We start from the raw sequence: 24,282 nt of genomic DNA, 5'->3' as shown, positions 1-24,282 counted from the left end.
AGAGGCCTTCAGTTTTGTGCATCAGCACATTAATTATATGTTAGCACAGTTACTCAACATTTAGAGACGCCCAGGGGACTGAAATGTTATAACCAAGAGCAGAAACATGATAACAGCTCCTAGTGGGAAGAGGTGGATATAATGGATTTATTGTAGTCTGTTAAAATGTAAGGAGATTAGTCAAAATCCAAGTTGCTGCGCTTGTGGGACTACTTTTTTGGATTTGGATTTAGATGATGTGCGCCAAATTTGGGGGTGATTGTGTTTCATTTGGCTCGTGTACTGATGGTATGGCTCAGTAGAAACCTAGATTTTTTTTTTCTTAAATAGCTCAAGTTTGTAAATGTTAAAATTTGAAAGACTCCTCTTTTCTATGCTTGGCCTCTTCGTCTCCACCAATTTAAACGAATTGACAAATAATGAGCCTTTGGAGGAATGAGTAGGTGAACACTTTACCTTTTAAAGGTGAATTATCGCTTTGAAGCCACTAGGTATTGGTCAGTGCATAAAGCAATAATTTACTAAATAGTACCCTTGTGGCCTGAAGGAATTAATTTACCCCCGTAATTGAGTATAATGTATTTACTAGTTATTTTAGACATATGAAGTTAAAACTACGGCCTCAGATAAAAACAAAATACCCAATTAGATGATTTTGCCCCAAAATGTGACTATTACTGTGTAGGTTTTTCTTTCATTTTCATAGAATTTTCTTTATGGGCTAAGAAGAGTATTTCATTTTGTGGATAATGCTGAAAAACCATGAATGAAATATTTATGTTCAATTAAAAGCAGTGGCTTTTATGTTTAATTAAAAGCAATGGCTTAAGTATGATAGAATACTTGCATCTTGCTATCTTTATATCTCATTTTTCATGGAAAATGTGCTCTTTGTCTAGCTTTTTGGTTGACAAGTGGCATACCACTACAAAAATTTCATAATTCCAAAAAACATGAGGGAGGAGAAGGAGTGTCCATTTTACTGAGTGAAACTATATTCAAAGCAGTGTAGTTTTATTATCTTCAAACAATACGCAGCAATTAGAGCTAGAGTAATAGAGGATTACCCAGAAAGATTCTTTAAATAACTTGCTTTAACACTTGATTTACATTTGGGAGAAGTAAGTAGATCTTTGTAAAAAGCTTGAAGGATCTTGAAAACTTTCAAGCTAATTAAAAGTTCTAAGATAATCTTGTTTATACTGTTATTTTCTTAGCAAAGACTTTCTACGTAGATAAAAATTAATTTTAACTATCTTCTTATCCTTGCCCCATTGATATGCACCTTTTCCCTTTGTGCAGTACATGGGTAGTGGTCATCATCTCTTACTCAGCCTATCATCGCACATTAAGCATAGTTATTGTCCAGTGTTGGAAACAGGGTCACACAGCTGGCCCCAAATAAAATTAGTGTTCAAGTTGGCAACAAAATCAAATCTCTCTCCTTGCTTTACCAACACTGACTTTCAGAATGCATGTTTCCTAGACAAATTGATGTTGTTCATCTCCTTTCCTCTGAGAGCTTTTATCTTCCATATTCACTATGGTGGAATAGGAGGCAGCCACCAAGAATATTTATATAGGGGATAAAATAAGCATATATGAATATGCTTTTTTTGGCAGATAAATCACTAAGTTATTCCCTGGGGTAGATATGAAGTAGTTTCAGTAGATATTTTTAATATAATTTTTTTTTCTTAGAAAAATTAAAGATCTGGTATATGGCAAAATTAAAACTTTGGAATTCTGTTAACAAAGAACATAACCTCTCTTCTCTCACCCCCAATTTAGGAAAAAAAAGTGAAGTTATTCTCTGTGCGGTATGTTGTTGCTTCTGACTTGATCTGTGTATTGTTGAGATTGGCTGTGGGAACTTTTTTTTTTTTAATTTTATTTATTTTATTTTTTTCCCCCAAAGCCCCAGTAGATAGTTGTATGTCATAGCTGCACATCCTTCTAATTGCTGTATGTGGGACGCAGCTTCAGCATGACCGGACAAGCGGTGCGTCGATGCGCACCCGGGATCTGAACCTGGGTCGCCAGCAGCGGAGCACGCGCACTCAACTGCCAAGCCACAGGGCCGGCCCCTGTGGGAACTTCTTAATCAACTGTGTGGAATCGGTGGGGAGATGCAAAAAATTGCCATAACTCTCAATAGATTTTTCTTGTCATGGAAAATTTAAGGGATAATTCAAAGCTGCCCTTTCTGAAGTTTGATCTATCAACTATATAAATCTAAATGGAATGGTGTGTTCACAGCTTCTGCCCAAGCAACCTTCTCAATTCAAGAAATACAGTTTGAAATTATCAAATGTCTGCTCAGACTTTCATCTGAAATGGTGATATCGCCCTGGGGCCCGGAACAAACTTTTTCCAGAGCTTGGCGAAACTATAGAAAATTTCTAAGTACGGGACACAGACAGTGCCATCTTGAAATTGTTGATTAATACAAGTGTACACAGTAAAATATATACAAGTTGAAGTCAGTTACTTGGTTAGTTCAGGGACTGGAACCAAGTTCTGTACCAAGTTCAAGAAGGAGGTTGGTTGATTGGTTTGTTATTCCATTTGAAAATATGTCAATGACTTTTACTCATTATAAGAATAAAATATGCTTATTAAAAATGTAAGCAATAAAGTGTATAGAGAGTGAGAACCCCCTGGTCATCTTATTTCTTAGAGAAACCACCATTGACAGTTTAATCTGGTCACATTTATATATATATATATATAGAAGTGTATATCTAACATAAATAGGATCATACTTAACATGGACTCATTTGTTATCTTATATTTTTCACTGACTATTAGTTTTGTCTGCTAGAAGTTTTTGCCATGATGGAAATGTCCAATATGGAGGTCGATAGACCCTTGAAATGTGGCTAGTGTGACTAAGGAACTGGATTTTAAATTAAATTAAATTTAATTTAATTTAATTTAATTTTTATTTATTTATTTTTTTTGTGAGGGAGATCAGCCCTGAGCTAACATCCGTGCTAATCCTCCTCTTTTTGCTGAGGAAGACCGTCTCTGAGCTAACATCTATTGCCAATCCACCTCCTTTTTTTTTCCCCCAAAGCCCCAATAGATAGTTGTATGTCATAGTTGCACATCCTGCTAGTTGCTGTATGTGGGACGCGGCCTCAGCATGGCCAGAGAAGCAGTGCGTCAGTGCGCGCCTGGGATCCGAACCCGGCTGCCTGTAGCGGAGCGCGCACTTAACCGCTAAGCCACCGGGCTGGCCCTGTTTAATTTTAATTAATTTAAATTTAAGTAGCCCAGGGTGGGTAGTGGCTATTATATTGGACAGCACAGATCATATCCTGCCTTTGAATTTTATAAGCTTTCGTGGTACTCAAAGTATTTCCTTATTCTTTCCTTGTGATTTGCAGAATATGTCAAGTTTTCATTTTTCCTTTTTTTTTTCTTTAGTAGTTTGGAGGCTCTGTATCCTTCTTTTCTTCTTCTGGGAACTATTTAAAAATTTTGAACAAGGGTGCTTTTCTCTGTATTTCTCTATCAATGTCAAAAATTAACCATTGTCCAAAATATTCTACTACCAAACAAGACAAAATGTGTTGGATGTTTTGACTTCTCCTTCCTTTACATTTCATAGGTTTTGTTGAAATAATCTGGAATTTTAATTCCATGTGGCTTCTTTATTTTTGCCCTTGTTAAAACTTTTTTTTCTTAACTATTACATTATATTGACATCCATAGTATCAAAAACGTCTTAGACTTTACTTTTCTGACACTTTACTGTTTTTATTGATTACCACTATTCCGTATAAATTACACCCTCTGCTTTTCTTCTTTGGGTACTTTCTCATTTAATTTTTTTTTTCCTGGTGAGGAAGATTGGCCCTGAGCTAACATCTGTGCCAGTTTTCCTCTATTTTGTATGTGGGATGCCACCACAGCATGGCTTGATGAGTGGTGTAGGTCTGTGCCCGGGGTCCATACCTATGAACCCCAGGCTGCTGAAGCGGAGTGCACCGCACTCAACCACAATGCCACTGGGCCAGCCCCTCATTTAATATTTTTATTAGCGCATGCAGATGATATTTTTTCTGAATTTTTTTATGTCTGAAGCTGCCTTTCTTTTGGCCTCATGCATAAACCATAGTCTGGGTGTGCGTGTAATTCTCTGATAACAGTTATTTTCCTTCAAACTCCATAAACACTGTTTTATTTCTTCTAGCATTTAGTGGTACAGATGATGTTTCTCTGCCAATCTGCTTCTCTTTCTTTTATAGGTAACCATCTTCTTTTTCTTTGTTTTGACTTGTTTGTAGTCTAGCAGCTTGTAGGATTTTCTTCCCATCTTTCTATAACCCAAGGGTTTCCACATCCTTGACCTCCTGGGATCACTCTCTTCAATATCTAAACACAGTGGCCCAAGCTCATACGTATTGATGGGGTGTCTTGGGAGCTGAGGTTTTCGTGGTCCTGCCACCAGCTCCGCCATCACTATTTCCTAACACGTTGGGTCCTTTAGCATTTCTCCTTAGACATTTGGCCCTGGGTGGAATACAGTTAGCTGTCTTTCATCTCTTTGATCATCGCATAGGGCAGAAAACAACTTCAGATTCAATGTCAGACATCACTGGTCACTAAAAGGATTTATTACAGTCCGTGCCCTCCGTAGGCCTCAGCTGCCTGCAACGTTCTTGGGAGTCCTTTCTCCCTCTGAGAGTGGTCTCTTCATCGGCCCACCTCCACCTCTTCTCCAAATTCAAGGTCCAGCTCCGAGGGCCTTTTCTTTCATGAGGCCTCCCGTGGTCATTATAACCCAGGGTGATAACCCCGGTCAAAGGCCCGTAGCCCTTACTGAACGTATCCTTCACCTGGCACCTTTCCACCAGTCACCCCGCCCCCCCATCTCCCCAGTTGTCTTCTCAGGCTGACCTTTGTTTACTGCGAAGGAAGCTGTGGCTCATAGAGATAAGTGGCTTGTCCAGGGTCACGTGGCTGGTAAGTAGGTAACAGAGTTCTTTGTGTCTGTTGTTTAATGTGCATGTGTAACATCTTCTACAAACTGGTTCCAATAAAGGAGGGTTTTATTTTAAACATACAGTAGCTTATCACAAAATAAAGTGTGAATGAGCTTTATTAGCATTGGGGACCAGAAGGTGAGAAGCATAAGGTCTGTCTGTCTCTCTAGCCTTCCCTCCCTTGCTCCCGCCTTCTGTCAGTTTCTTAGTTTCTGTTTCTTAGTTTGGATTTTCCAGACAGGATCTCACTGTCTGCTGGTTTCTGGCCAGCAAGGCTTGGGTCCAGTCAGCTGGGGCAGAAGGTGGGAAGGTGGAAAGAGGGGATTGTCGTGGGGTACAACATGGCCACTTAGGGTCACACCTTTACTGAGGTCTGTGATCAAAATAGTTTTCAGAGAAAGATAGTGAACAAGGCTGGCATCTCCAAACACGCCTGCAGAAGATGGACGTGTGCCTACCTGTTTGCTCACAGGTAGACTGTGAGAGCAGAGACCACATTTGCAGCCTCCAATCCTTGCAATATCTGGTACATTGCACAGTTGGTAGCTTAATAAAGATTTGCTGAATGGATTCCAGTGTTGTTTTTTTTTTGTTAATTTTATTTATTTATTTATTTTCCCCCCAAAGCCCCAGTAGATAGTTGTATGTCATAGTTGCACATCCTTCTAGTTGCTGTATGTGGGACGCGGCCTCAGCATGGCTGGAGAAGCAGTGCGTCGGTGCGCACCCGGGATCCGAACCTGGGCCACCAGGATTCTAGTGGTTCTTAATCTCCATTGACAAATTAACTTCTAATTTAAAAAATTTTCCCCTATGTGCATTAGGAATATGTGAAAGATGTTTTTTTTTTTTTTCCAATTCTCATTGAAAGGATTGGGTTGTAGAATTCTTAGTTGTGTTCTATGCTGTATAGGACCCAACATGGTAAAATAATAGTTAATTTTCTGAAGGAGACTGAGGCTTATTCAGGTTTATTTATTTATTATTTTGTTTTTAATTTATTTTTTATTGAGGTCACATTGGTTTATAACATTATATAAATTTCAGGTGTACATCATTGTATTTCAACTTCTGTATAGACTACATCGTGTTCACCACCAAAAGTCTAGCTGCCATCCCACCGTATACATGTGCCCATGTACGCCTTTTGCCGTCCCCCAACCCCTTCCACTCTGGTAACCACCAGTCTGTTCTCTGTATCTGTGTGTTTGTTGTTGGTGTTTTATCTTCCACATAGGAGTGAAATCATACGGCATTTGGCTTTCTCTGTCTGACTTATTTCACTTGGCATAATACCCTCAAGGTCCAACCACGTTGTCCCAAATGGCAAGATTTCATCTTTTTTATGGCTGAGTAGTATTCCATTGTATGTATGTACCACATCTTCTTTATCCGTTCATCTGTTGATGGGCCCTTAGGTTGTTTCCAAGACTTTGCTATTGTGAATAATGCAGCAATGAACATAGGGGTGCAAATATCTTTTCGAATTAGTGTTTTCCTCTTCTTTGGATAAATACCCAGAAGTGGAATAGCTGGATCATATGATAGGTCTATTTTTATTGTTTTGAGGAATCTCCATACTGTTTTCCGTAGTATCTGCACCAGTTTGCACTCCATCAGCAGTGTGTGAGGGTTCCCTTTTCTCCACATCGTCTCCAACTCTTGTTATTTCTTGTCATCTTTTTAATAATAGCCATTTTGATGGGCATTAGGTGATATCTCATTGTGGTTTTGATTTGCATTTCCCTAATAATTAGTGTTGTTGAACTTCTTTTCATGTGCCTGTTGGCCATCTGTATATCTTCTTTGGAAAAATGTCTGTTCATATCCTCTGCCCATTTTTTAATCGGGTTGTTTGTTTTTTTGTTGTTGAGTTGTATGAGTCCCTTGTATATTTTGAATATTAACTCCTTATTGGATGTATGATCTGCCAATATCTTCTCCCACTTGGTAGGTTGTCTGTTCATTTTGTTGATGGTTTCCTTTGCTGTGCGGAAGCTTTTTAGTCTAATGTAGTCCCATTTGTTTATTTTTTCTTTTGTTTCCCTTGCTTGAGGAGACATGGTATTCAAAAAGATACTGCTAAGACAGATGTCAAAGAATGTACTGCCTATGTTTTCTTCTAGGCGTTTTATGGTTTCAGGTCTTACATTCAAGTCTTTAATCTATTTTGAGTTAATTTTTGGGTATGGAATAAGATAATAGTCTACTTTCATTCTTTTGCTTGTGGCTGTCCAGTTTTCCCAACATCATTTATTGGACACCCTTTCCTTTCTCTGTTGTATGTTCTTGCCTCCATTGTCAAAAACTATCTGTCGATAGATGTGTGGGTTTATTTCTGGGCTCTCAGTTCTGTAAAATAATAGCTAATTTTTTGAAGGAGACTGAGGCTTATCCAAGTTGAAATAACTTGCCGGGGCTGCATCTCAGATACAGACTTAGGTCTTGGGCCTTTCGCTGTCTGACTCTAAACTCTTACCTTTGCACTAATCTGCGTGGTCTCATGGACCATAAATAAATAAAGAGTAATTAGTTTGGTAATGTTTCAAGCTTATCTCCCCGTATGTCATACATTACCAACTCGAGTGCCTCTGCAGCCAAAATTCACCAGTGTAATGGGAACACTAAATGTCAATGAATTTAAAAGTAAATAAATCAGTTATAAAATAAATAAGTCCTGGGGATGTACTGTACAGCATGGTGACTATAGTTAATAATATTGTGTTGCGTATTTGAAAGTTGCTAAAAGAATAGATTTTAGACGTTCTCATCACAGGAAAAAAAGTTTGTAACTGTGTGGTGATGGATGTTAACTAGACTTATTGTGGTGATCATTTAGCAGTATATACATATATCAAGTAATTATGTTGTATACCTGAAACTGATATGTTATATGTCAATTATATCTCAATTTAAAAAAAAGAAATACAGTGGGAATTGGCATTTACATATTTAAGAAATTTTAAGTTTGATATTGCTGCTGATATTAATAAACATTTATATATTCCAAAATATTTTTCCTTCTGTCCCCCTTGTATGTCTTATATGGTTCTTTCATACATTTAAAATGGATGGGATGACCCAAAATTGACTTGCTACGTACTATGAAATTCAGAGGAGGCCTGGTATTCTGTTAGGCTCAGCAGCCCTGAAATAATAGAATGGCCATATTTTTTAAGAAATATGTTTTCCCCAGTCTCTGACTCTTCCTTGCTTAATCATCCTATTTTTTGATATACATAAAAAAAGTAAATAAATCCATATATTCCCTTGTTTAAAAAAATATTGCAATTTGATTATAGAGAACCCTTTTGAGTTTCTCTTTAGGTTTCTTAAAGGACTTCTAATGATAGCATCAATATAATTTGCAATAAGATTTTTTTCTTTTACATTTCTTTCATGGCTGTCTCATCTCCTTTCTGGTTCAAGTTCTATAGCTGCCCCACTGTAGCCTCATACATATCAGCATCCTTTCCCTGGTGCCCCCCAGCCCCCGAGCACTGCCATGGTTCAGGTGTCCGCAGAGTCAGTTTCCCAGAATGGGTGCAGGAATCTGGTATTGTGCATCTCTGGATGAGAGTGCTGCTGGAGGAATCCACTTAGCATGCTGGTACCCAGCTCGACAGCCCAGCTATTTAGCGCTTGAGGCCAGAAGTGCTTTCTCCCAGCCACAGGAGAAAACCCAGCACACAGTCACTCGCTGGGGGTCTCAAACTGAGTTGGGATTTTAACTTTACAGTTTCTGTTTTGTTAGCACGTTGGTGCTTCTGTTACTGGCTGAAACACACACACACACACACACACACACGCGCGCGAAATATGGGCTCCTTTATTCCCACGGCTTGTTCTCTCAGTGTTCCAGTTCATATAGCACTTTCCCAGAGAAAGATGACGACTCAGTTAATAGGATAATTTCCCATAGTTTCTTCATTTGTGTGTTTTTTTTTTTTTTGGAGTGGAAGGATACTTGTTCTTCACTACCCTTTGGGTATTTATTAACATTTTAAAGAAACCAAAGAAGGAACTAGTGGAAGCAGCGTTCTTTTTGTTTTTCCAAATGAAGTTTTTAAAAAAATTCTTGTACTTCTCTGTCTTGCCTCCTCTTCCCCTCCCCCCAAAAGAGAAAAATAAATCAAAAATAAAAAAATAAGTTCTTTTTGCAAAAGCACATCATTTTTTTTAATATAGAACATTAGAATGTATCATCAAGCAAAAAGACAATGCCTTGGTATATTCATATATACCTTTTTCTATTCATATATATTTATAAAAATGCAAATATACTACTTCTATTGTCCTGGAAATTCCTGTTTGTCATTTGATATACCAGGAAGACCTTCCGGGGCATTGCACAGCCTTCCCCTGAGTCCTGTGAGATGGCTGGCTAGTCCAGTGTGCGGCTCCGTGTATGGCACCATCATCTATTTAGCGCCCTATTGTTGGACCCCTCCTTCCAAAGCAACACCGTTTTTTCTTGGCACTTGAGTGTCTTTCTCTTCCCTCCCACTGCCGGGATGTGCATGTCAGGGGAAGTCACCTGGGACCAGGTAAAGCCAGCAGACACCCTAGGGATGGCCGAGAACAAGGCAGAGGGAGGCTGGCCTGTCTTTTTCCAGCAGAACTCCCACGCGGGGAGCTGACAGCCGGAGGGAAAGAAGTGAGCTCCTGTGTTTCGATGCTGCTGTTATTGAGCCTCTACCCCACACAGTTTGACCTGTACGCTGACTAATATAACACCTGTATGTTAGCTTTGTCTTTGTAGACAGCAGTATTTTTTTAATTATTATTTTTCAAGTAGGTAGTAGGAGCATACGGTACAAAATTCAAAAGGCACCAGAGGGCATCCAGTGACAAGTCTCATTCTCCAGCACTGAGTTTCGCTTCCCATAAGCAGCTACTGTTGGTAGTTCTTGCCGTGTCCTTCTGCTGGTGTTCCAGACGTATACAAGGATAAGTGTGCGCGTACACGGGCATGCATGTGCCTGCACATGCGTTCAGTGCACACGGTAGCATGCCACACCATTGCTGTACCTGCATTTTTCACTTTACAGTGTATTTTGGAAATCATTATATGTATCAGAACACGTGGACCAACCTCGTTTGTTAAAGGCTGTATGTCATGTCATTGAATGGATGTGCTGCTATTCATTTAATGTGTGCCTGTTAATGGATCCTAAGGCTGTTTCCAATGTTTTGTGCTGAAATTAATATCCTTGTATATATATTACTTCTCCAGAATATTTTTTAATGAATATTTTAAAATCTTTCTTAGCTAACCAGTTTTAGGGAGGCAGTGTGGTGTGTCGAAATGGGTATTAAACCAGGAGTCAAGAAACTTCTGACACTGACTCTGAGTTTGATTTTGGAATAGTCAGTTCACTTCTCTGGATGTGAGTATCTTCATCGGGAAATTGAAGAGTTTGGCTCTCCAAGCCTTATGATTTAGCAAGTATACACCTTATCCTGGGCCCGGTCCCTACCCTCAGGGATAGTGGGACCATAGACCTGTGCCCTAGGCGCCCATCAGGCCCCAGTGGGCTCCTCGCATTAACTTTCTGCTATCACAGCCCAAGGGTAAGGGGAAAAGAGAAATTTTGGCAAAAAAAAGAGACCCCAGTCCTGCCTCCTCTCCTGGCTTGTCCCAGATTGAAGCCGTTCTTTCTCGGCACCACCACTTGTTCCTTTCCTTTTAGACAATTTCTCTGAGCTCTAGGGTGTTTCTGAGCTTTTAAAAAAATGTCCTTGTCTCTTTCCTCTAGCACCCCAAAGTGGACCATGACCTTTAGCTCCCTTCTGGATTTGGGAGTCGTATCCTTCTGTGTGAGAAGTCCAGTTCACCTTGGTGATTCCCGGTGACAGGTGCCCCTGCACAGCCTCACCTTGGCCCCTGACCCTTGACTACGTCCATTGCAATCCTGTTTTCTGTCTGTCTCGCTTCTGGCCTTTGCTCTTGGTCACATGTCACAGACTCATCTCTCAGCCCTTCTGCCTTGGATCGAGCTGTCACGTTTTCTCTATTCTTTTTTCTACTCCTTCTGAGCCATCAGTCTCCCGGAGTCTCTTAACCCGCGTCCGCCACAGCTCTGTCCTGACTAGGAATTGATGCTTGATTACCTTATTGCTGTTGTAGCCTCATTGCCCCTCCTCCCAGATGTAACTGCCTGAGATGGCAGATTTCCTTCCACACCATGAGATCTCAGCCCTTACTTCTTCACCAGATTTTTCTGGGTGAGAAGAGCATATTTTGCCACGTGCTGTAACTACAAGGATTTCATCTAAATATGGAACATTCCTTTAATGAAAGAATTGACTAGGTCCATGATCAGCATCGGGATATAGAAAAGAGAAGTGAAAACGGAAAATTTGATATGCAAGGGAATTCAGAAATAGGAATATAATTTGAAAAGTACATCAAATTGTTAACTTTACTGACACATATTAATATTATTAAATACAATGATAAATCCAATACTGAATTGCTAATACAATATTGAAATGAATCTCAGCCAGAAAAATGATTTGTTTTTGACTTGTTAACTATCTGCCTTTAGTAAACTCTGAAAGACCTAGAAATGAGAAAAAACATATGAGTAGGAGCTACTGTATGTCTCTTATTTTATCAGGAAAACATTTGTGAGCATGGGTGAGAAAAGGCTGTAGGAAATAGGGTAATTTTTCACTGATTTGGAGTATCTTAAAGGATATACTCTGCCAACTCTCTCAAGCCTTTTTTAAAAATTTAATTTTTCTTCTTGTGCATCATTTCATCTTTCAGAACAATTTTACCTAAGAGGCAAAGAATTAAGCCTTTAGGAAATGTGTTTGTTGAATAGCTGAACAATTTACATTTAGTCTTTCAATTATATGTAATGATCTTGAAGATATATTAACAAATTTTGTTTTGCCTTTTAAATATTTCCTCTTTTATTCTGATCTTGGGCTATCTGCAATGACAGGTCTTACTTCACAAACTAAAATTCACACTAGACTAGTTTCTGGCCAATGAGTATTGATCAAGTTTTATTAAAATTTAATATTAACTCTTATCAGAATTGGGTTTTATGGGAAGTAGGCGTGAAAATTGGTAATAATGAAATAATTGTGGAAAGAGAAGGCTGAGGTAGGATACATTTTCCCACATTTAGATTATGGCAAGAGTTGAAAGGACTGAAAGCTTGGAAACAACCCAATAACTGAAAAAGGAGGATTGGTTAACAAACTGTAGACCAGAAGCTGGCAAAGGGCATCATCCACGTTCTTCTACTCCAGCGAGGCCTGGATTGAATCCCGGGCTGATTGAAGCCACTGCCCAGAGCCAGCCGCTCTCTGCTGCCAACACCCATGTAAATATTGAAATTGTTGGCTGGTCCCACCGTGACCTCTACCCAGCGCTTCAGCCTCAGTAGCTGCAGCCACCTGCCCCCTTGGCTGCCGTTTGTAATGATCTCTGCCCCTCACTGGCCATAATCTTTGGGGGCAGCTTTGACTCTGAGCCTTCCAAGGGCTTGTCCGTGACTTACTGCTTTGGCCGGAGGTGGTGTGGCTTTGAAGAACCTCTGGTATTTTCTACGTCAGTCCCAAGAGGAGAAGGAGCGTGCTGAGAAAGGGATGCCGCTACCAAACCCATGAAGCCACTGAAATCTTACTTTCGATCAGGTCAGGAGGAAGCCAGATGATGACAGCTGGAAGGTTGGCTCTGGATTGTGCATTACACTTGGGGAGAAAAAGGATGAAGAAAGGATAGATGAGCCGCTGACAAAACCAGACTCACTCATGTGACTTCTTCAAGAACTTGAACTGCAGGTGAAATCCATTGCTGAGCTGAGTGGCTACGTGATGCGCTCATGTAAGATGGGTGCCCCGGGTCCAGCCTGAGGATGGACTTGTGGCCAGTACATCCGGAGAATCTGACTCTGCCTTGGCTGACTTCCCATAGCTTTGGGTGTGAATTCTCTTCCGTCAGCAGGGCACTGCCATGCACCTTTGGGTCACCTTTACTGTTTTCCATAAACTGCACCAAAACCTCCTCATTTATTTCTCCCTTGTAGTGCCATTCCTTCTAGGGAAGTGATTTGGTATCCCAAACAGAACACACACACACACACACACAGTACCAAAGATCTGTTACAATCATTAAAACACAAATAGGCTAATAAAAAATATTCAAAGATCGTGAATAGAATGAAGACCTAAATATTGCCAATAAGTATGTAAAAAGATGTTCAGCCAGTGGAAACGCATAAGCGAGAGGCAATACAGCGTAGTCATTACGTGGATTCTGGAGCCAGAGTGGCTGGATTCGGGTCCTGGCTCTGCATTGTTAGCCATGTGACTTTCAGCAAGTTACTCAACCTCCTTATATTTCAGTTTCCTCTGCTGTAAAATGGGAATAGCAGTAGTAATAGGACTTACCTCACAAAGTTGTTGAGACAGTGCCCCAGGTTGAAATCTGTAAGGTGCTTAGACAGTGCCCAACTTACAGTAAGCACGCTGAAGTGTTAGCTGCTGTGATGGTGGCGGCGGCGGCAGTGCCATATTGTTCTCCAGAGTGGTTGTATCAGTTTACATGTCACCAGCAGTATATGAGCATTCCTCACATTCTTCCAATATTATCAGACTTGAAAGTGTTTGGCAGATCAATGGATAAAAAGTCGAATCTTAGGTGGTTTTATTTTAATTTTCCTTGCTGCTGGTGAGGTACAGCGTCTTTTCCTAACTTTTTTGGCTGTTAGGGTTTCCTCTGTTGTGACGCGCTAATTCATATCCTCAGCCCGTCCTTCTGTCAGTTTTTTGTCTTTTTCTTATTGATTTTTTTTATTGATTTCTCATTCATCCAAAAAATATTTATTGAGGACCTTTTATATGTCAGACACCGTTTTAGGTGCTAAGAATACAAAGGAAAACACTGTTTTATGGATCTTATGTTCTAGTTAGAGGAAGACAAACAAATAAATAATACAATTTTAGCTAGCAATAAGTTATACGAAAAAAAGTAAGGCAGGACTGTCATAATAATAGCTAACATTGACTGAGTGATTTCTATGTGCCAACTATTATACTAAGTTCTCGTATGTATTCGCTCATTTTATCCTCACAGTTGTTGTAATACTCTTTATTGAGAACTTCATCCTTTACAGCTATGGAAACTGAAGCACAGAGAGGTTAAGTAACATACTCCAAGTCACACAGCTGGAAAGTAGTGGAGCCAGAAATTCAAAACCAGGTGGTCAGACTCTAGCTAATGTCTGCATCCTGACCAAGATGTTATGTTCTCTCTCTCTACTAAGCTGGAGAGAAAATGTGAAGCGAAAAAGAACTTTTTGTATGTTCTGGCTATTAATAATACTTTATCATGTGTTTTATAAATATCTTCCCTTGTTCTGTAGTTTTAAAATTTTGTTTGTAATCCCTTTGCCACAAAATAGTTAACTTGGATGTAGTCAAGTTATCATCTCTTACCTGTGGTTTGTGCTTTTGGGTCCTTGTTTAAGGAATTCTTTCCTTCACTGATGTTATGGAGTTATTGTCTTACTCTTTTGGTTATTCATTCAACAGACATTTACTCGTGCATTTGCCATATGCCAGACGCTGTTCTAGACACTGGGGAGATGTTAATGAAACTGCCAAAAAGCCCTGCCTTCAGTTTTAAGATTTTGTTTTCCAAGTTTGGGTCTTGAACTCGTTTGGAATTTGTTTCTGTAATTTGTGGGAAGTTGCAAACTAATTTTATTTTTTTCCATATAAGAAGTCAATTTTTCTGATACTTTTATTAAAATAAGTTCATTTTTTGCTACTCTTGGTGATGTAATCATTATCATGTCTCAGGGTCCTGTATACCGTGGTTGGCACTGGTCTGTCTGTTCTATTTCATTGATCTGTTTGTCTGTTCTTGAGCTCTGTTGTATTTTAATAAGGTTTTAGTTGCAGAGGTGTTGTGATTATTGTAAACAATTTAGAAAATGCATGAAAATACAATGAGGATTAAAATCACCTATAATCTCACCATTTTCAGTGCAGGAAATTGGAAATCAAGGGGGAAAAAGTATAACGTAATTATATCAAATTACTAATGGTTCTTGTGGGGAGGAGCTATATGATCTCGCTGGTGGAATGCTATGAAGTCTAAAATTGTGTCTTGGGATTCACATACCATAAATTGAGCTCTTTTGATGTTGCTCTTAAAATTAATGTATTAGTTATGATAGGCTAAGCTGCTATAACAAATAGCAAAATCACCCAACGTGTGATTGCTGAATCCAATGGAAGTTTCCTTCTTATCCATATGACAGTCTTGGACAGGTGCTCAGATGGATGGCAAGGGGACCTGCCTTTCTTCTGTCAATTAGAGGCTAGGTTTCTCACATCACGTGGCTCTGCCGTCCCTCTAGTGTCTCATCCTACACCTGTGTCCAGTCAGCCCGAGGAAGGAAGAGCATGGAGGACCACACCCAAGAGGGTCTCTGGGCCAGCAGGAAGTGGTAGGCATCACCTCTACTCCCATCCCACCGACTAGGACTCAGTCACACGGCCATCCCTGACTGCAAGGAGCTGGGAGATATAGTCCAGCTGTGAGCCCAGGGAGAAAGAGGGGATGGATTTTGTGAGCAGCTGGAGTCCCTGCCTTTCTTGTTTTCTCCTGGAACATCCGTAAAATGTTTACATGGCTATGTTCCTTTGTTCATTCCATCAAGTCCTGTCTGTTGAATCCTTGGACACTTCAAAGAGATTTGCTGGATGTTCTTATTAAATATTTGACATTTCCATGGCGAGAAGGAGTTTATTAGATTACACTTGGGGCTTGAATATGGCAGAGATTCTTTCTAGACACAGACGAAAGTATCTGTCCTTCCTGGGGTAGCGAAATTGAGAGGCTCTTTGTTGTGGATCTTTCATATGAATTCTTGGGGAAGCAGGAAGTGGACTTCAGTTCTTAAAGACCAAGAGATCTCTATAAAAGGGCTGTGTGATTTCTATGGCTAAAGTTCAGTGATTCAGTAAACGACCTCAAGCCCTGAGAGTCTGAGTCAGTTTTTCTTCGATTGGATTTCCAAGAAGAGTCTTCTTGAGCACAGATTTTCACTAGGCAGCCATAGCCAACTCTTGATCTCCTGGGGCCTTAACATCATTTGCCACCCCCGGGGATAGGAATTTCACCTGTCAATTTTTTTAACAGTTTTGTTGAGTATAATGCACATACCCTACAATCCACCCATTTAATGTATACAGTTAGTCATTCACAGAGTTAGGCAATTATCACCACAATCAGTTTTAGAACATTTTCATCACTCCAAAAAGAAACCCCGCATTCCTTAGCCATCACTCCCAACCCTTCTCATCCTCCCAGCCCCTGACAACCACTAATCTATTTTCTCTCTATATATTTGCCTATTCTGGACATTTTATATAAATGGAGTCATACACTGTGTGGTCCTTTGTGACTGGCTTCTTTCATTTAGCCTAAAGTCAAGGTTCATCCATGTTGTAGCATGTGTCAGCACTTCATTTTTTTAATTGGTGAATAATATTCCATTGTGTGTATATATATATACACACCACATTTTCTTTATTCATTTATCAGTTGATGGACATTTGAGTGGTTTCCACTTTTGGTCTGTTATGAATAATGCTGCTATGGATGGACATTCACGTACAAGTTTCTTTGTGGATGTGTGTGTTCATTTCTCTTGGGTAGATACCTAGGAGTGAAATTGCTAGGTCCTGTGGTAACTCTATGTTTAGCATTTTGAGGAACTGCCAGACTGTTCTCCACAGTGACTGCACCATTTTCCATTCCCACCAGCAGGATACGAGGGTTCTGATTTCTCCACATCCTCACCAACCTTGTTGTTACCTTTTTCGATTATTGTTACCCTAGTGAGTGTGAAGGTGTACCCCGTCAGCTCCCATTCCCAAATTCTCGTCTCCTGGAGGCTTCTGGGAAATGGAAAAGTAGCTCTTCCTCATTCCAGGGTTGGGGAGTTCTGCTTCTCATCATTATATAATGATGACATGTGTCTGGGAGTTTGGAGGAGGGGATGGTTAATTTATTGCCACTTTTTTTTTTTTGATTTTATTTTTTGTTTATTGCGGTAACACTGGCTTATAACATTGTATAAATTTCAGGTGTACATCATTATACTTCTATTTCTGCATGGATTACATCAAGTTCTCATGTTCACCACCCAAATACTAATTACAATCCATCACCACACACGTGCCTAATTATCCCTTTTGCCCTCCTCCCTCCCCCCTTCCCCTCTGGTAACCACCAACCCATTCTCTGTCTCTATGTGTTTGTTTGTTGTTGTTATTACTACTATTTAATGAGTGAGATCATACGGTATTTGACCTTATCCCTCTGATTTATTTCACTTTGCATAATACCCTCAATGTCCATCCATGTTGTCACAAATGGCTGGATTTCATTGTTTCTTATGGCTGAGTAGTATTCCATTGTGTATATATACCACATCTTCTTTATCCATTCGTCCCTTGATGGGCACTTAGGTTGCTTCCAAGTCTTGGCTATTGTGAATAACGCTGCAATGAACAGAGGGGTGCATGTATCTTTACGCATTGGTGTTTTCACGTTCTTTGGATAAATACCCAGCAGTGGAATAGCTGGATCGTATGGTAGTTCTATCCTTGATTTTTTGAGGAATCTCTGTATTGTTTTCCATAGTGGCTGCACTAGTTTGCACTCCCATCAGCAGTGTAGGTCCCTGTCAGTTTGTTTTTAAAGTTCAGATGAGAGAGGGAGAGAAAGAAAAAAAAATGCCTTGGTGAACTAGAGTTAACAAAAATGATTGCAGTTTCTCCATTTTACCAAAATAAGATAGTATAATTTTAATAATACAGTTTGAGTGAGAGGTTAGTGTGTACTATCAATTAACTCCAACAATGTAACTTAACAGAACACTTCATTGTGCAGGTCTCCTGTAAGTTACAGGATAGGTGCTATGAACATATTTAAGGAATTTTGGGTGAGATAGTCTGCTGTTTTTATTTTTTATGTCTCTCTATTCACTCCAGCTTCCATGAATTTAATTTGTCTGTTTTAGAAAAAAATGGGGTCACACTCAGGACAAAAATTCCTGGATTCTTCATTGGTGGATATATTTCCATCCAGTTGGATAGGCATTCATACCATTCCTAACCTCTTGGTCTATATCCCTCTGGATGGAAGCTTCTTGGAAATTTGGAGATATTTTACACTGGGTGTATTGGACAGAAAAGCTCTGAGGTCGAGTGATTTCTAGAAAAGCCATAACCAGCAGCAGTTAAAGGATTGAGGCAGGCGAGGAATGATTCCCTGGGTTGCAAACCTAAGGGCATGTCCTCAATGACTTCAGTTACTGCGACCCTCCCTGCACGCAGCACAGTGCTGAGCAGGTATAAATACATGATACTAGGCTGCAATAGGCTTCACCACCCAGGTAGAGAGAGTTGTAGCTTTCAGAGCTGTTTTACCGCCTGGCAGTATGTGATTGGAGCCCCCTCAAGAGCCAGAATCATTCACTCATTCATTCAACAAACATTTGTTATAGAAATCTACTAGTGTCAGGCACTGAAGCATTAGAGAGCTTAGGGATACAAGGATGAATAGCTTTCTTCTGTATCCCCCACACCCCGACACAAATGCGTACATAAATCACGTAATCACAGCACAGCAAGTTTGCTGCTTTCCAGGGTGCCAGCCATGGGAGCATGGAGGGAGGAGAGCCTGAAATACTCAGACTCCCAAAGCAGAGCAAGCACAAAACCATACTACCCATGGCATATTTCGAGCTCCAGGATCTGGCTGTGATATATTTGTTTAAGTCCGATTGCTAGTCAGATATTTATGGGCCACCAGATGATTTTAAATATAAACACCACAATAGTACAGATTGGATTCTACTCAGATTTGATGAATATAAACTGCTCATTTTGGGGGTGGGAATGCCTTACTATTTGTAGACCTCTAGGGTACCGTTTGGCGGGGTCTTAATGTGTCTCCGAAAACGAGCACGACTTTCTATTTTAGCATTAGGAACAGGGAACTATGAATCTGTAGCTAAGCGCCTGTCTCTTAAACAGTTTTCTCCTTGTTGAACGTACCTTTCCTATTTTGACTTCCCAGAGGAATGAATTATCCATTCTGAATTTGAAAGTTTATGATTTTAATACATGAATAACCGACAGAAAGAGGAGTCTCTTTATGACCTAGGTATTGGATGATAAGACCAGCACTTTGTATGGGTTAGGATACTCTGAGTTATGATGTGGTAAAAAAACAACCCCACAGTTCTGTTGCATGAGTCAGCAAAAGTTTGTCTCTCACCTACACTGCATGCGTGTAGGGGACTCTGCCTGTGCTGAAGGAGGCTCTGTCACCTCCTGATGCCGTCATCTTGTCAAGGCTGTAGGGCTCAGCTGGAAGGAGAGTGAGGGAAGTCAGCACAGAGGAAAGTGTAAGGGCTCTCAGATGCTTTCCTCTGGGAGGGACACCTGTGCCTTCTACTCATCCTCCATTGCTGAGCACACTGCCGCCCGTGCCTGACATCAAGGGGGCCATGAAGTGTATGCCCCATACTTTCAAGTGCCCGCAGGAGAGGAGATTCAGAAATATTGGTGAGCACGACTGTTTGCTACACATCTGAGTGGGAAAAACCCAGGTCTCCTCCTGTGTTTCTCCTCTACTCTCACACTGCTACCACACACGCGGCACTTCTGACACCAGATGTGGCGGCATTTTCACACCAAGCAATTCTGCGACACTAGCTGTAGGATTGACTTGCTACAATTTAATAAGATTCTGACACTATCTGCCTGGAAATAGTGTCGGATCCACAGATTAAGTATTCAGTCCTACAACACTGCCCTCCCCCCCAACTTCAGATGCGAATTGCAAGTTCAAGTTGTCCCGTGTGCTTCTGACCCACTGGCTATAAATTGGAGGTTCCTATGCCCCCCTCCTCCGGTTCGATTAATTTGAATTCACAGAACTCAGGAAAACAGTTTACTTACTGTTTAGCAGTTTATTGTAAAAGGATGTGATAAAGGATGCAGATGAACTCCCGGATGGAAGAGATGCATAGGGCAAGGTTTGTGGGAAGAGGCGCAGAGCTTTCGTGCTCTCTCCAGGCGCGCCACCCTCCCAGCACCTCCACGTGTTCACCAACCCAGAAGCTCTCTGAACTCTGTACTTTTGGGATGGTTATGGAGGCTTCATCGTGTAGGCATGATCAAGGATTAACTCCATTTCCAGCTCCTCTCCCTTCTCTGGAGGATGGGGGGTGGGGCTGAAAATTCCAAGCTTCTAATCATGACTTGGTCTTTCTGGTGATCAACCCTCATCCAGGAGCCCACCAAGAGTCACCTCATTAGAGCAAAAGATACTCTTGTTAACCAGGAAATTCCAAGGGTTTTAGGAGCTCTGTGCCAGAAGCAGGGGCAGAGACCAATATATATATTTTTCTATTATTTCACACATTTTATAGAGAATTGAGAGACATTCTGTTCTTAAGGTGCTTACACTCTAATGGAAAAAGCAGATAAGAACACCAAATTTAGAGTGTGCTAGATGGAAGGATGCTCAGATGGCAGGGGGATCATTGAGTTAGGGGCACCTAATTCAGATTAGGGGAGGAGTAAGGTTTCTAGGAGGAGGTAATTCTTAGCCTGAATCTTGAATGACAAGCAGTTCACCAGGAAGTGAAGAAGAAGGGTGTCCTGGCAGAGGAAACAACATGCTTAAGTGTGTAATAATAGTAGTACCTATTATTTATTGAATGGCTTACTCCATGCCAGCCACTAGGCTACACACTTACAGGCCCTGTCTCATTTAATTTCCTGTAGACCTCCCATCTGTGTGTTATCTGTTGCCTTAAGACTCTATGTTCCACAGGACAGGACTTTGCTTTGTTTGTGGTTGTATCCTTATGTTCCAGTAACTATTGCTGTGTAACAAACCAACAACCATTTTATTAACACTCACAGATCCTGTGGGTTAGGAATTTGGAAAGGGCACAGTTGGAGGGGGTTCTTGCTGGGAGTCCCTCATGTGGTCACAGTAAGATTTTAGCTGGGGCTGCAGTCAGCCAAAGGCTTCCCTGGAGTGGACACCCAAGGTAGCTCACTCACATGGCTGGCCCTTGGCCGGAGCTCAGCTTGTTTCTTATCCGGCATGCCTACACGTGGCCTCACCAGCATGGCGGGTCTCGAGGTCTTCTGACGGAGAGAACATTCTATGAGAAGTGGCTGGGAGCTGTGTGGCCTTTTCTCACCTAGACTCAGAAGTCACATATTGACACATTTGTTGTGAATGATTGGTTGTGAGTCACAAGCCTGTCCACATTCAAGGGGAGGGGAACTAGATTCCATCTTTCATTGGAAGGAGTCTTAAAAAATTTGAGGACGTGTTGAAAACTACCACAGTCCATCTTCTGGCCAAAAATTATTTATATTCTCCCACATGCAGAATACATTTACCCTCCCTAAGATCGTCCCCAAAATCATGTCATGTTTTGGTGTATGTATTAGGCGCAGGCTTGAAGTCCAGGATCGCATCATCTAAACCAAGTCTAGGTATGGATGACGCCCCTCAAGGTTGATATGAATATCCATGAACTGAGCAGATACATCGTCTGCTCCCCACACACCCATTGTGAAGTGGTGGACAGATGTAGGAGAGCCACTATAGATATCTCCATTCAAAAAGGGGGAAACAGAGAGCACACAGCAGTCAGTGGTCCACAGCACTTCTGAACTCCAGACAGTAACATGTCGCCAGATCCTTGACTTGAGTTCACGCGTACCCTTTAGGAGCTGTTCTCCGTGGCTCTTGCCTCTGTCTTTGGGGCTCTTGGTTCCGCCTTTAAGTCATCCTTCTAAAAGAAAACTGAGTTTGCACCTGAGTAACCTCCATCTGCTTCCTGCCTGTGAAAGGCTGGGTTCCAGAGGCTTCTTTTTGTTTTGTTCTGCTCTGTCTCTTTCTGACATTCTTTCAAAAATGTCATGGGTTTAGACAAAAGCCCCCGCCACAAATGTCTTCGAGGTAAGCTTTTCTCTCCCTTGGCTTCCCTGTGAGGCCCAATGACCTAAGGGTTCTTAGAAGCCACGTTGTTTAGAGAGAGGATATACAGGACGCATGCTTCAGAAACTTAGAAGGCCTTTTGTCTATTTGGGATGGTCAGTGAGGCACCACCTTAGGTCTTCCTGAGGCCCTGACAAACGACGGTCTTACAGCTCCACCCCAGATTTGACTTTTTGCCCTGAGGCCATTGCTTCCCCCACCCCCCCGCCCCGGCTTGAGGAAGATTAAGCCTGAGCTGACGTCTGTGTCAGCCTTCCTCTACTTTGTATGTGAGTCACCACCACAGCATGGCTGACGAGTGGTGTATGTCCGCGCCTGGGATCTGAACCCGTGAACCCAGGCTGCCGGAGGAGAGCGCGCCGAACTTGAACCACTACACTGAGGCCATTTCTTAATGTGCAAATGCTTTGCCTTCTGGAGATGCTGGGGTTGAGGAACAGTTGTATTTTTGAATCTAGCAAGTTTATAGATTGGGTTATAGGCTGGGTGTATATTTTCTCCAAATTCCACTCAAAAACTGAATAGCTCATTCCTTAATCTCTCCTCTTTCATTTTATTTCAGACAGCTGGGAGAAGCCAACACGTTCAACCCTCTGCCCAGAAATCCTTTTAGTTAGATCATCACGCTCATTAGGTACATTTTCTACTTTCCACATTATCTCTGGCTACAGTTTCATGAACCGTTCCTCTGTTACATAACAAAGAGTCTCCTTCCCTGCATCTTCCCATATATTTCCTTTATTTTCCTTTGTGCCCTCACCAACAGCCGCCTCTGGGCCCTCAGGCTTCTGCCAAGTCTCCTCAGGGTCTTTCCACCTGGTCTTGAAGCCACATGTTTTAGGTTTTTGTCGCAGACCACCTCCGTTTTCAGGTGCCGAATTTCCATTCCAGTTTTTATCCCTGCATGACACATCACCACAAACTTGGTGACATAGAACAACAGTCGCTCTATTGTTCTTGCGGATTCTGTGGGTCAGAAGCTGGAAAAGGCCGTTTCTCACTTGGGGTTGAAGCAGGGTACCTGAGGGTTACTGTAAATATTCAGTAAGAACATGGTTACCCTTTGACCTGGTTCCCAACACAGACACAGATGAAAAGAAGCTACTCTTGTTAATTTGCTGTTTTCTTGTTTAACCTGAGGAGTAACTCAAGGGTCACAAGGATTTATGAGCTTGTTTTGCAGAAGAAAAAGCGTGCCTTTAAGGAAGTGAGGACCACCAGATAACCAGCCCCCAGCTGCCTTGAGGCCCAGAAGTCTGATTGCCCAGGGGCTTATCCGGAGTGAAAGAAACAAGGTTTCCCCTGTTTCTTCAAAACTCCTCCTTGCAAGCCCCTTAGCTCTATAAAGACCCCTTGCTTTCTTCTCTTGTGAAGGCAGATTTGAGAGAACCTATCCTCCCGCCTTCTCACTTTGGCCAATTCCAATAAACCTTTCTCCACCTCCAAACACTGCTGTCTCAGTGATTGGCTTATTGTGCATTGGGCACACAAACTTGAGATTAAGAGGTTTGGTGTCAGGGTCTCTCATGCAGATGTACTCAGAGGTTGCCTTGGGCTCAGCTGCACTGTCTCCCTCACTGTCTTCCAGCTGTCATCTCAGGGCAGTCGGACCTCCTCCATGGCTCCTGGCTGCCCCCAGCATGACCATCCCAAGGGAGCCACGTGGAAACTGCATGGCCTTTTGTGACCCAGACTCGAAAGTCACATAGTGTCACTTCTGCTGCATTAAAAGCAAGTGACAAGCTGCCCAGATTCAAGGGAAGGGGAAGAAATCCCACTTTTCAATGGGAGAAGTATCAGAATTTTTGGACATGTTTTGAAACTGCTTGCACTTGGAGCAGTGTCTGGCAAAAAGAGGACCTCACTACGTAACTGCATCCAATAAGCAGGCATGTCTGCCTCTTTGATTATATCTGCTTATTAGTCTTTGGACAATACAGTGTGACCCCTGTAATAGTTTTAATAGGGCTTTCTTGTATTTATAATATATTTTTGAAAAGTAGGGACACAGTACTTCACAATATACACATTTTATTGTAAATGAATTAGAAGGCTAAATTTTTTATTCCCAAAAGACATAAAATTAATAAGGAAAAAAGTATAGAAAGATGTTTAGGTAATCTTGGAATAGGGAAGGCCTTTCTAAGCAAGATTTAAAAGCCAAGAAGCCACAAGTGGAAAATTTTAAATATTAGACTCCATAAAAATTTT

The sequence above is a fragment of the Diceros bicornis genome, unplaced genomic scaffold (genome assembly GCF_020826845.1).
Source record: "Diceros bicornis minor isolate mBicDic1 unplaced genomic scaffold, mDicBic1.mat.cur scaffold_181_ctg1, whole genome shotgun sequence".
NCBI lineage: Eukaryota > Metazoa > Chordata > Mammalia > Perissodactyla > Rhinocerotidae > Diceros > Diceros bicornis.
Note: the sequence above shows the minus strand (reverse complement) of the source record.